The sequence below is a fragment of the Loxodonta africana genome, chromosome X (assembly GCF_030014295.1).
Source record: "Loxodonta africana isolate mLoxAfr1 chromosome X, mLoxAfr1.hap2, whole genome shotgun sequence".
Classification (NCBI taxonomy): Eukaryota; Metazoa; Chordata; class Mammalia; order Proboscidea; family Elephantidae; genus Loxodonta; species Loxodonta africana.
The window spans coordinates 172,120,068-172,131,323 of NC_087369.1; the positions used below are offsets into that span (position 1 = coordinate 172,120,068).

Consider the following 11,256-nt stretch of genomic DNA (forward strand, 5'->3'; position numbering starts at 1 on the left):
GTAGGCAGGGAGCAGATCACCGATGATGTGAACTTAGCCTTGTTTACCCTTAGTTCCCAAACACTGCTGAATCATTCAGATTGCCTGGGGGGGCTTTCAAAATGTACAGATGCCCCAGCCACACACCTCGTGATTTTCTTGAGAATCACCTCTGGTGGCAACAGGAAGCCACGGAAAGATTCGTAGCAGGGGAGGGACCTAGGTTGCCATATTGGGTCATTCTGGTGGCAGTCCGCATGGCAGCAGGGGGATGTGACTGGAGGCGGAGAGGCCATTTAGGAAGCTGTTGACTTTGTCTAACTGAGCTCGCATGGTTGTCTGAAGAAGGCAGCTGTAGTGGGAATGGCGGGTAAGAGGCAGACAGCAAGAGATGTCAAAGCGGGCAGGTGGATGAGGGAGAGAGAAATGTCTAGGATAATCCTGCAGGTTTCTGGCCTGGCATCCTGGGTAGAGAACAGTATTTCTGAGTGAGATCAGGGATGAAGGACAGTTGGTAAATGCAGCTTGGTACCTGCTGAACTTGAGGGCTTGTGGGGCATCCAGTGGCGAGGGTGGCCATTTTGCCCCTGAACTTGGGATAGTTTGGGTCAGAAATTCAGGTCTGGGCCCCCTGTGTGGGGGTTTAAAGTCACCTGACTAGCAGGCTCTCTCAGGGAGAGTGTGTAGAGGGGGCTTTCAGTTACTCTCCCCCTTCCCACCTTTATGAACCATCCGCTGGGCAAGCAGGAGCCGCTTTTTCTCCCCCTAATGCGTGAGAGTGGCAAGATGTGATAGTGAAAATGGGATGAAAGGTGGAGACTGCCCACATGGGGTCAAACCCTTCCTCTGCCCATCACCACTCTGCAACCCTGAGTGGCTGCCACGCTTCTCTCAGCCTCCAGGGCCGCAGCTTTAAAACCTGGAGAGTCATAGCATCTGCTTGGCCGGGCCATTGAGATGGTCCAGTGACAACACGTATGCCAAAAGTCCCACGTGGAGGGCCACAGGAACATTGAGGGGTCCCCCTTGAAACGTGGACCAATATGTAGGAATTATAGGGAGGCTGGTTTTGGCCCCCCGGTGTAAGGAAAGACTGGGTAACGCTTTGAGCCGCTGGTTGATGGGCAGAGCTTTGGGACACGGGAGGCTCCTGGGCTCTGGAGGTCTTTAAGCAGAAGCGGGGTTTCTGAACTTCTGCTGAGCGTTTTGTTGCCTGGGGTGGGGGTGGGCCTGGATGGCCTCTGAGCTCCCTTCTGTGGAGCAGATATCAGGAGTTGTGGACTGCAGGAGTTAGGAAAACATGTCTTTACCCTTTTCCTGAGAACTTTCACGCTAGTTAGATTTATTCTTAAATTGTAAAAATAACATAGATACAGGGTTCTTTCTTTTCCTTTACACTCTCTTAAAGCCGCGGGCATCTTGGTTCTTAAGTAGAGTCTTAGTTTCTATATTCCTACTAAACGGGGAAGGAGTCCCTGGGTGGTGCAAACGGTCAACACACTGAGCTGCTAACCAAAAAGGTTGGACGTTCGAGGCCACTTAGAGATGCCTCAGAAGAAAGGCCTGGTGATCTGCTGCCGAGAAATCAGCCGTTGAAAACCCTGTGGAGCGTGGTTCTGCTCTGACAACACGTGGGTCACCAGGGATTGGAATCGACTCAGCAGGAACTGGTCCTGGTAATAACTGGGCAAACTGCCTCTGGGTCTTCGTGCATCGGGCCTTGGCGGACGTTTTCTAAACGGTCTTTAGTGAGGATTCAGTGGGGAGCCTGTTGCCACGATGGTGAACCGTGGATTACTGTAAAAGGATCGATTTTTATTATTCTCAAGCAGAAACGATAATATCAACAGCTAACAAAATATTGCCAAGTAGAGGTCTTGATTGCGTACGGGGCAATGAGTGGGCAAGGATCATTGCAAATCAGCATGCTAATTATTTATATGCAAATGAGTGTTGTCAGAGACCTTGGAGACAGTTTGTTCTCTGAACTGGGTTAAACATCCCCTCATGTTTACAGCCTCATTTGCTCAGAAACCTGTTGTCATTGGTTTCTAACAGACAGAAAGAGGAAAGGTAAAATATGCTGGCCCAGGACTGGATTCTCACACGTTCCGAAATGGTCTGCATCGTGTTCTATTTGTCTGTACTTATTTCATTGCCAGTCACTGGTGTAACGCACCTTTGCTGAACGAGGCCTCATTTTCTTCCTGACTTTCTGTACATAGAAATTATTTTTGTAAATGGAAGATCTCCACCCATGTTGTTTTATGGCGAATTATCTTGATGCTAGTCCAGGTGACTTCCTGGCTTTTAAAAACATCACCAAAACCATTGTCCCAAATGATCGCAATTTCATACTTAGCTGGAGAACAGAAGTTTCAGCAAATATTCTGGCTGGGAGAAAGTTACCGTAAGCCGTACAGAGGTGATCAATTGTGAAAGCGAAAAATAGAAGAAAATGCACTCTGTCGTAATGGTGGGTGGGACCGAAGGTCATCATTTTCCTGATGCTCCTGCAGGCCCTTTAGGGTCTTTACAAGGCCCCTGGGTCAGCTCTGGATGCTTGCTTTTCATCGCGCTGTAGCTATGGTGAAGGATGGTGGGTAGAAACTTCTGCTGATACTTTGAGAAAGGGAAACTGTTTAAATATCCTTGCCTCCTGTCTCCCTTCCTCCTTGTCAGCATCCACAGGAAATGATGGCCTGAGAGAGTGGGCGTGTTGTGGCTGTGGGGGCCTGGACTCTGAATTCTGGCCCAAAGGGGCAGGGTGGGGCAGCAGTAGGGGTGGGGGATTGGAGGACAGGGAATGTGCAGGGAAGGAAGTTGAGGGAAGGGGAGAAAGAGAGAATCTGTGAATAAGCCACAGGGGTGAACCACGGAAGCTTAGGAATGAGCCCGAGCACAGAAGATGGGTCAGAGATGGAGGCACAGACAGAAGGAACGATGGGGCACGGTCCAGATCTAAGGCCGCCAGACCCTACTTGGGCCTTGGTGCCCTGCCTCTTTTGTGACCCCTCAGCTTCTGTCTTAATGAAGCAAGTTGTTAAACTTTGGCCTGACCTCAGGGGGAGGCTGAGGAGCTCAATATCCAGGCCCTTCTCGAAGAACGTTGGAGTTTTTGTCCTCTTTCAACCCCATAAAAAAAACGAAACCCGTTGCCTGCCGTCAAGTCGATTATGACTCAAAGCAACCCTCTAAGATAGAGTAGAACTGCCCCGTAGAGTTTCCAAGAAGCGCCTAGAGGATCCAAACTCCTGACTTTTTGGTTAGCAGCTGTAGCTCTTAACCACTATGCCACCAGTGTTTCCCTCAATCCCATAGATCTCTCTTTATGCCTGTAAATTTCTTCCTACGTCTGACTCGCTCCCTGCACTTTTTCTAACAGCCCGACTTTAGCGGGGGCAATATAGTATGCTGTAGGAGCCAAGATGGTACAGTTGCTAAGTGCTTGGCTGCTAAGCAAAAAAAAAAAAAAAAAGATTTGAACTCACTGGCCTCTCCAAGGGAGAAAGACAGGGCAGTCCCCTTCTGTAAAGATTACAGCCTTAGAAACACTATAGGGGGGAGGGGCAGTTCTACTCTGTCCTGTAGGGTCACTGTGAGTCAGAATCCACTCCACCACCATGGGGTTATAGTATGCTGCAGAGACCCCTGCCTGGGGGCTGAGAGCCTTGGGTTTTAGTCAGTGCTCTGCCACTTATTGGCTATGGAACCTCAGGCAAGGGATCCAGTCTTCCAGGGCCTCAGTTTTGCCATATGGAAATGAGGATCAAGGAGGTAAAGATGCACAGCCCATCGGTCAGTTGTGAGTTCTGCAGCAGAGAAAAGAGCTCGGTGGCCTTTAGTGCTGAGTTTGTTTGACTTGAGAACAATAAATACAGCCTAGGAAGACCTTGAACCAAACTGATGGAAAGCCCACAAGTCACAATCAAGCTTGTCTGCCAGAGCCCAGAGTGTGGAAGGCAGCCTGTGCGCTGCGGGGCCTTTGAGCAGTTGCGGACCTAGCGTGATGCAGGCTGCAGAGGGTGAGCAGGTGCAATAGAGGACATACCAGCACTCACCAGAGGGCTGCTGTGTTCCTGGGACTCTGAGGGAGCTGATAGCCCCCGGTGATGCACAGGCCCCCAGCCAGGCGGGACCTCCCATCCTTTGCCAGGATCTCCCAGGGCTCATTGTGGGGGCTGTGGCAAGATGAAGTGCCTCTTCTGAGTGGCCCACCCTGTTGGACCCGCTGGTGGGGGACAGAAGAGCTAAGGGGTGCCAGGGGACTTTAAACATTAACTGAAAAAAATAGCCCGTGTTTCTAAAATAAAAATAAAAAAATGAAACAGCCTTCGTTACAGCTTAGCACAGGCAGGCCGAGGATTTCAGAGCAGGTTCACAACCTGGAGAATAACCGGATAGCTGATTGATAAGTGCTGCTGGGCTCTTTTTGCATGCCATCCCACTCCGAAATCCTGATCGTGCAATGCCAGTTTGCAGCTGAGTGACAAGCACACTACATTAACCGCCTGTGTTTATTTCCTTCATAGTTGAGCTACGAACAGGAGTACTTCTGTCTCTTGGCTTGTTGACATAGAGGCTTCATCTTGAAACCAGAAAGACTTTAATATAAGTAAATTATGTCTGTAACAAATAAAGCTTGTTTTCATTGTCGTGACCCAGCCGGCCAAGATTTATACATTAATTATTCAACCGATGCATCTTAGACATCCTAGCTCAAATACACACTGCTGCTCGGGAAATAATTGTTCCACCCCAGCTCACTTTTGGTTGCCTGCAAGGAATAAAGGCTATGAACTGTAAATGGGTAAATTCCATCTTTCCATGTGGAGAGATCAGCGAAACTCCTTCCTGGTGAACATACAAAGGAGAGGGGACTAATTATGACTGGGATTCAGGTGAGTGACTTCTCAGGCATTTTAGCGCTCATGCTGTGGCATAGTTGTAAGGCCACCAGGACGGAATTGCAAAACACAGCCTACTTATCCTTTCCCTGATAATGGCTAGATAGGATTGTGTTTTTCTGCTCTGCAGTTTGTGCCAGGCCTCTCTTTAATCATTAAAAGGAATGTTATTTTCAGCAGTGCTTCCTCAATAACAGTGTGTGACTGGAAGCCTACAGAATGGCAGCTTTGCCCAGAGAGCGGCTTCAGTGTCCTGGTGTGTGATTTGAGGCCATCAAAGCTGTTAATTATGGAGCGTAGAGTTCCGTACCAGTTTTATTGAAAGTTTTGTTTAAGTTGCTGTTACATCTGACTAATGTAACCAGCCACATCCAGCTCCATCAGTGACGGCATAAAATTGTTCAACACCACTTCGCAGGCATCAAGTGCTTTGGCTTTGGTATAATTTGATGACCGTGTCTTTTTGTGCAACTTTATTACTATCATTTCAACGTCCTAGGCATGCCACAGAAACCAAGGTAGCGGGCATTTTCAATTAGAATTTGTGGCTAAATTTTCCCTGCCTCTAAACCCCTCAAAAAACCAAACTTGTTGCCGTGGAGTTGATTTTGACTCCTGGTGACCCCGTGTGTTGCAGAGTAGAACTGAGGTCCATGGGGTTATCCTGGCTGTAGTCTTTGGGGAAGGAGATCACCAGGCTTTTCTTCTGCAGCACCTCTGGGTGGGTTCAAACCGCCAGCCGCTTGGTTAGTAGCCCAGCGCAAACTCTTTGTGCCACCTAGGGGCCTTCGCGCATGCCGTTCCCTAGTCCCGGAATACCCTTGAAATCTTGGTTGAAAGGCCTTTTCATAGAGACTGTCCTTCCTACCCCAGGTATCCTTGATCACTGTACCCATTTGTTTCCTTCATAACATTTATCACAGTTTAAAATTGTACCTGTATTTTTTTTTCTTATTTTCTCCCCCGCCAGACCAAAAGCTCCGCAAGGGCAGGAACTGTGTCTATTTTATTCAGCCATATATCCACTTGCTCGGCCAAGCAAGTAGGCACTCTAAATATTCTAATGAACAGATGAGGCAATGTGGTGGAATTACGGGGCGGGGCCCTATACGCTGAGGATTTCCAAATTAATCTCGTGGTTGCATTTCCACCTGATACCCCACGGGGATCATATATGCCATCACCCCATGCAAGACTCTTGGCTCTCATTCTCCCCTCTTCCTCCTCAACTCAGCACCTGGTCTTGCCACCGTGCCATCCCGGATGTCTCTTGGATCTGTCCTCTCCTGTCCACCTCCGCTGACATGGCTTGGTTTAGGTCCTTGTCGTCTCTCAGCCAGGCAGGGAGACCATCTACTGCAACTGCTTCCTGATGGTCTCGCTGCCTGGCTTGGCTTATTCCCTACAGACCCCAAACTGCAAACGCTGCTCTCTCTCCCCGTATCCAGAAGTCAGTAAGGACTGGCAGTTTGCAGAAGTAGCTGGAACCTGACCAAGAGGTATTCAAAGATTGTAGACATAAGATTTCTTCACGATTAATTTCCTTTTTGTTTTTCTGCTACGGATCCAACGGAATAAGCCATTAAAGTGCTTTGGGTTTCTGAACGAAAGCACAGAGCTGTGCCAGCAGGAACAACATAAAGGTTTCCTTTATGTTTTTCTAGCATCTATCTGTGATGGATGATGTGACCTTGAATCTTTACTTAAAGATGGAATCTGAAGTCTCATAAAATCCCAGACTGTCAGAGCTGGACAAAGGCCGTCTGGGTCCTGTGTCTGAGGCCCAGAGAAAGGAAGGGTCTTATTTCAGGTCACAGAGGGAGCTAGCTAGCTATTGAATTAGGACTTGGACCCAAGTCCCTACACTCCTCAAGGTATCATTAGGCTTCATTTGCAGGTATTATTAAAGCCTTTGGCAGCTGAGGCCACTGCGGCATGGCTTCCTTCCTTTATCTGACCATATTTCTGCTCTCTTGTGCCTGAGCGCTAATCAGTGAGATTAGGAAGAAACTCTGACCTTAATCAGTTGACATATATCCTAGTGGTGATTTTCAAATGGGGCACTTTGGAGCACCCGGAGTTTCTTGGTGCTGCCTTAGGGGCCTCTGTGTGTGTGGTGGGTTGATGCATGTCCTCCAGAAGACACATTGAAGTCCTAACCCCTGGTACCTGTGAACGTGACCTTGTTTGGAAGTAGGGTCTCTGAAGATGTTATCAGTTAACATGAAATCGTGTTAGGGTGGGCCCTAATCCAGTATAAGTGATGTCCTTCTAAGAAGAGAAGAGACGCAGACACTGGTGATACACACGGGAGAAGGCTATGTGACCATGGAGGCAGAGATCAGATTGATGTGTCTACAAGCCAAGGAACATCAAACCAAACTAAACCCATTGCCGTCGAGTTGATTCCAACTCCAAGTGACCCTATAGCACAGAGTAGAACTGCCCCATTGGGTTTCCAAGGAGCCTTGGTGGATTCGAACTGCCGACCTTTTGGTTAGGAGCGGAGCTCTTGACCAGTGTGCAACCACGCCTCCCCAAAACCCAAGAAGCTAAGAAAAAGTCATGGAACAGATCTTCCCTAGAGCCTTCAGAGAGAACATGGTCCTTCCTACACCCTGGTTTAGGACTTCTGGCCCCCAAAACTGTGAGAGAAGAAATATCTGTTGTTTTCAGCCACCTAGTTTGTGGTACTTTTTACAGCAGCCATGGGAAACTAATGCAGTGTATATCAACCAGTGGGACGCCAAATAAGCAGGCCCTGGGCTGGCAGCCCCCATCCAGCCAGACAGCTTCATTTTCATCTGTTTTATATGGGCTTCCGCTGACATTTGATTTAAATAAGTGATTTGGTGTTAAAAAAGTTTTGAATGCTACCGTGCCTAAGGAATGCATTTGGTGGTTTGCTCCTCAAGTCGAATACTCCAATTAAACAATATTCCTGAGGTTTTTCCGTTTGTTTTTGTTTTTACCTTTCTCTCTGCAATGATAAAAATCCAGGCTTACTTATAAGGGCATGGCAATTTGAATATAGATTGTATCTAGTTGGTGCAACAGTGCCTGAGGCTGGGGTCTTATGGGTTCCTGGCTAAATGTTAGGATGGGTGACTCAGGTCCGCCTAAGGGGTCCTCCCTCTCAGGCCAAGGAGTACATGGGGTTGCTTGGTGGAAGGTGCGTTGTCATTGGGAAACTAGTGTCTCTACTCCAGCTTACTTGAAATCTGCATTTTTGGTCTTTGATGCTGACCGTTGGTGAGCAAGGTGAAATAGATGATTTCCGAGGCCCAGACATTGTGATGGAGTAGGTAAAGACTGTGTGACTATCCCTGGAAGAGGGCAGTTGGCGTTGAAAATTGATGACATTTGTTATTTTGAAGAGTCACAGTGGTAACCTCCCAGTTTCTGGCATGCAAATTGGTGGTGGGAGGAATGTAGAGGCTTTGAAGGAGGGACAAATGGTACCTCCCACCTACTGTTTTCCTACAGTGTCCAGAGACGGCTGGCATTCAGTTGATACTTCTCCTTGACCCGAGGAAAGGTAGGGCCTCCCCTAACTAGGGTGGGCCTGGGGCAAGGGCGCCAATGGAAGCTCACTGCCAACTCTCCCTTCTCTCCATCCTGCTGGCTCTGCCCCTTACCACGAGGACCTTTCCACACATGCCTGTGGACACCAGTCTTACTCCCCAAAATATGAACCCCAGTCCAGAGCATCAGCATTACCCGTGAGCCCGCTGAAGCAGGGTCTGGTTGTTCGTAAGATTCCCAGATGATTCACATGCCTGTTAAAGTTTGAGAAGGAGTGCTGTAGCCCCCATGTTCAAGCCCCAGCACCGCCTGCTGGTGGGGTAACAGCTGCCCCATGGCCACCCCTCAGTCACCCAGTAGGCCTAGGGTTGTGCACACCTGTGGTTTGGTCCATGCTGAGGAAGGCAGAACTAGGACACAGGCTTGGGGCATATGGGCAGGGCATTTCAGGGTCCTGGTATTGTGTGAGCAGGCTAGAAGAAGGAAGCATGGGCTTTGAGTGGGTGGGTCTCCTTGGCCCCGTAGACTTCTTGCCCTATGGGGAGGGGCGTGGCTGGAGGGCCAGAGTAAGGCCCTCTAAAGTTGGGGCCTAGGGCAGGCACCTGGTTGCCTGGGTCTATGAGTGATATCGTTGCAAGTTGTCCTAAATGTCCATGGGGATGGAGGTGGTGAGGGAGCCGTTCATAGCTCCTTAAGGTCCTGGTAGCTGCCAGCATCTTGGTGGCTCTATAGGGTGTGGGGAAGTAGTGAGGATGGGGTCATTACTGCTTTAAGAGGGGACCAAAGTGAACTGTGACTGAGCAAACTCTTTAGTGTCTAGGAGGACACTTGCCGACTTCTCTGGAGAAGGTATAGACCGATTGTCAGCCTCCAGCAGGAGACAGGTGGGTGGTGGTGTGGAGGGCTTTGAACCACTTCCTCCGAACTGAGGATACAGGCAGTTGCCCTTGATGAAGTAAGAGCGGTGGCTGGTGTGGCAGGGTGGGGTTTCCTGTGGACTGGTGATGCCACTGGGTGTCCAGTGTCAGCTGGATGATGCCATGGTTGTGGGGCAGAAGCAGGCTGGACGTGTAGTCTAGCGAATTGCTGTCCCGGTGATCACACCTCAACTTCTGCGTCTGTAAAAGTGGGTCTAATGGTCCTTGCCCTGCCTAGCTTGCAGTGATGTTGGGTGGTGCTAGTAAGATGATGGATATGAAAGTGTTTTGCAAACTGTCGAGTGGGCTGCCCTTGAAGAAACTGGTGGGTCCCCCATTTGCCACCTTTCCTCTGTGGGCGGGCCTTCAGCGACCCCTGAGTTTTAGTTTTAGGTTGTCCTTAGCATCGCAGATTTCCAGTGCAGTGATGTACAAGGCGAAGCCATCTCTGTCCCCTGCCCGACGCCCTCCTGCCCCTTCCATGCAGATAGACTGCTGTGATGCTTATTTCTGAGTTCCATGGGTGGGGGTGGGGGGTTCTACATTGGCCAAAAATTCTAAAGAGACAAATAATTGCCTCTGGAAGAGAATTCTTCTCTCTTCCAAAGTCCGTATTTGACCGTTTAAACTGATGAGTGTTTATGTTTTGGCCAGCACCTGCAATATTCCACTGAGCAGTAATTATTCCTTTGGTGTTGCAGGAGTTTGCTGTGAGAAGGGAGAGGAATCTAAGAGAGTGAATCCATCTGGTACCTATGCTGAAGTGCTCTTGAGGCCACTGGTATGAACATGCTAACGTTAGGTTTCCATCTACTGGTATCCTTGGGGTATTGACATAGAGCGAGCTAGTGCACTGGGGCACGGAGCCCAAGGCTGAATCCCAGTCCGTTACATGGCACAGTGGATGGGTGATTTTCTTGGCAGAGCTCAGTGGGAAGATGGCCCCCACATTCCAGACCAGCCCCTGGCTGCCCCGTCATGCTCAGGGGTAGGTACCAAAGACAAGTGGCTGAAAGAATAATGTCTCCTAGCGCCGGAGGCATCAGGAACTCAGCTTGGCAGGATAATGGAATACCCGCCCCCTCCTTCCCCACACACCTATAAGTGACCCCTAGAATTCATCCCATACCTTAAGTAGTAAGTGCCCCGGAAGAGCTCCTGCTGCCTTCCTCCTTACATTAAGGCCTGGGGGAAGCTGGGATGGCCCAGCATCTGATTTGGGTTCCAGAACCCATCTGGAGGTCATTGTGATTGGTTGGGGCCCTGCCACACATTCTAGCCTTGGCAGGCCTTTCCCTGGGGTGTTGGATTCTGTCTATCTAGATAATGACTGAGGTCCAATCCGGTAAAACCTATAGACACACAGTGCTGCCACCTGCCTGATGATTAGTATTGCCACCTGCCTGATGATTCCTATTGCCACCTGCCTGATGATTAGTATTGCTGCTTCCTCTGTAGCTTTCCTAAGGGATTGCCACCTGAAATAGCCAGCTTGCATTTGTCCTGTTTCTCTGATCTTTGTCACTTGGACTGCCGGTCAGCCCCTTTGGGTATAACTCTTTGGCCCTCCAAATTCTGAGTCTACTTGGTCCGGGCTCATTGCCCTTTTCTTGCTTACCTGGCGTTGAGTCTTGGGACCACCAACCCCCCACTTGAACTGTAAAGCCTTTGCTGAAAATAGAGGAAGTAGTCCACCTTATTGCATAGTCCACTCACACCTGCATGGGAAGCTGGGACATCTCAGAGTGCCCTTGGGGTGAAGTCACACTTTGTGCCTCCCCTGCCAGGAAGCCTTAAGGTCAGGAGCCACAGGGAATTTGCCAGGCTCCTGTAAGATAAAATGCTGTGTGCTACCAAACAGCCAACTGTCCAGATTTATTAGCAAAAGCTGGCTGCTCTAACTTTTTGACAATTTTCTCTTCCCTCAG

General features: G+C 49.3%; 1 protein-coding gene across 14 annotated transcripts in view; it reads left to right on the forward strand.

The window, feature by feature from the left end:
* Positions 1-11,256, forward strand: part of LOC111748342 (heat shock transcription factor, X-linked member 3-like) — a 145,909-nt gene that overhangs the window by 61,175 nt on the left and 73,478 nt on the right. For 11 of the 14 annotated variants that reach the window (XR_010319676.1, XR_010319674.1, XR_010319681.1 and 8 more), the window contains one exon: positions 10,030-10,109. The exons of the other annotated variants lie outside the window; for them this stretch is intronic. The gene's annotated coding sequence lies outside the window, so the exon portion shown is untranslated. The remainder of the gene's footprint in view (positions 1-10,029; positions 10,110-11,256) is intronic. 14 annotated transcript variants of the gene reach the window in all.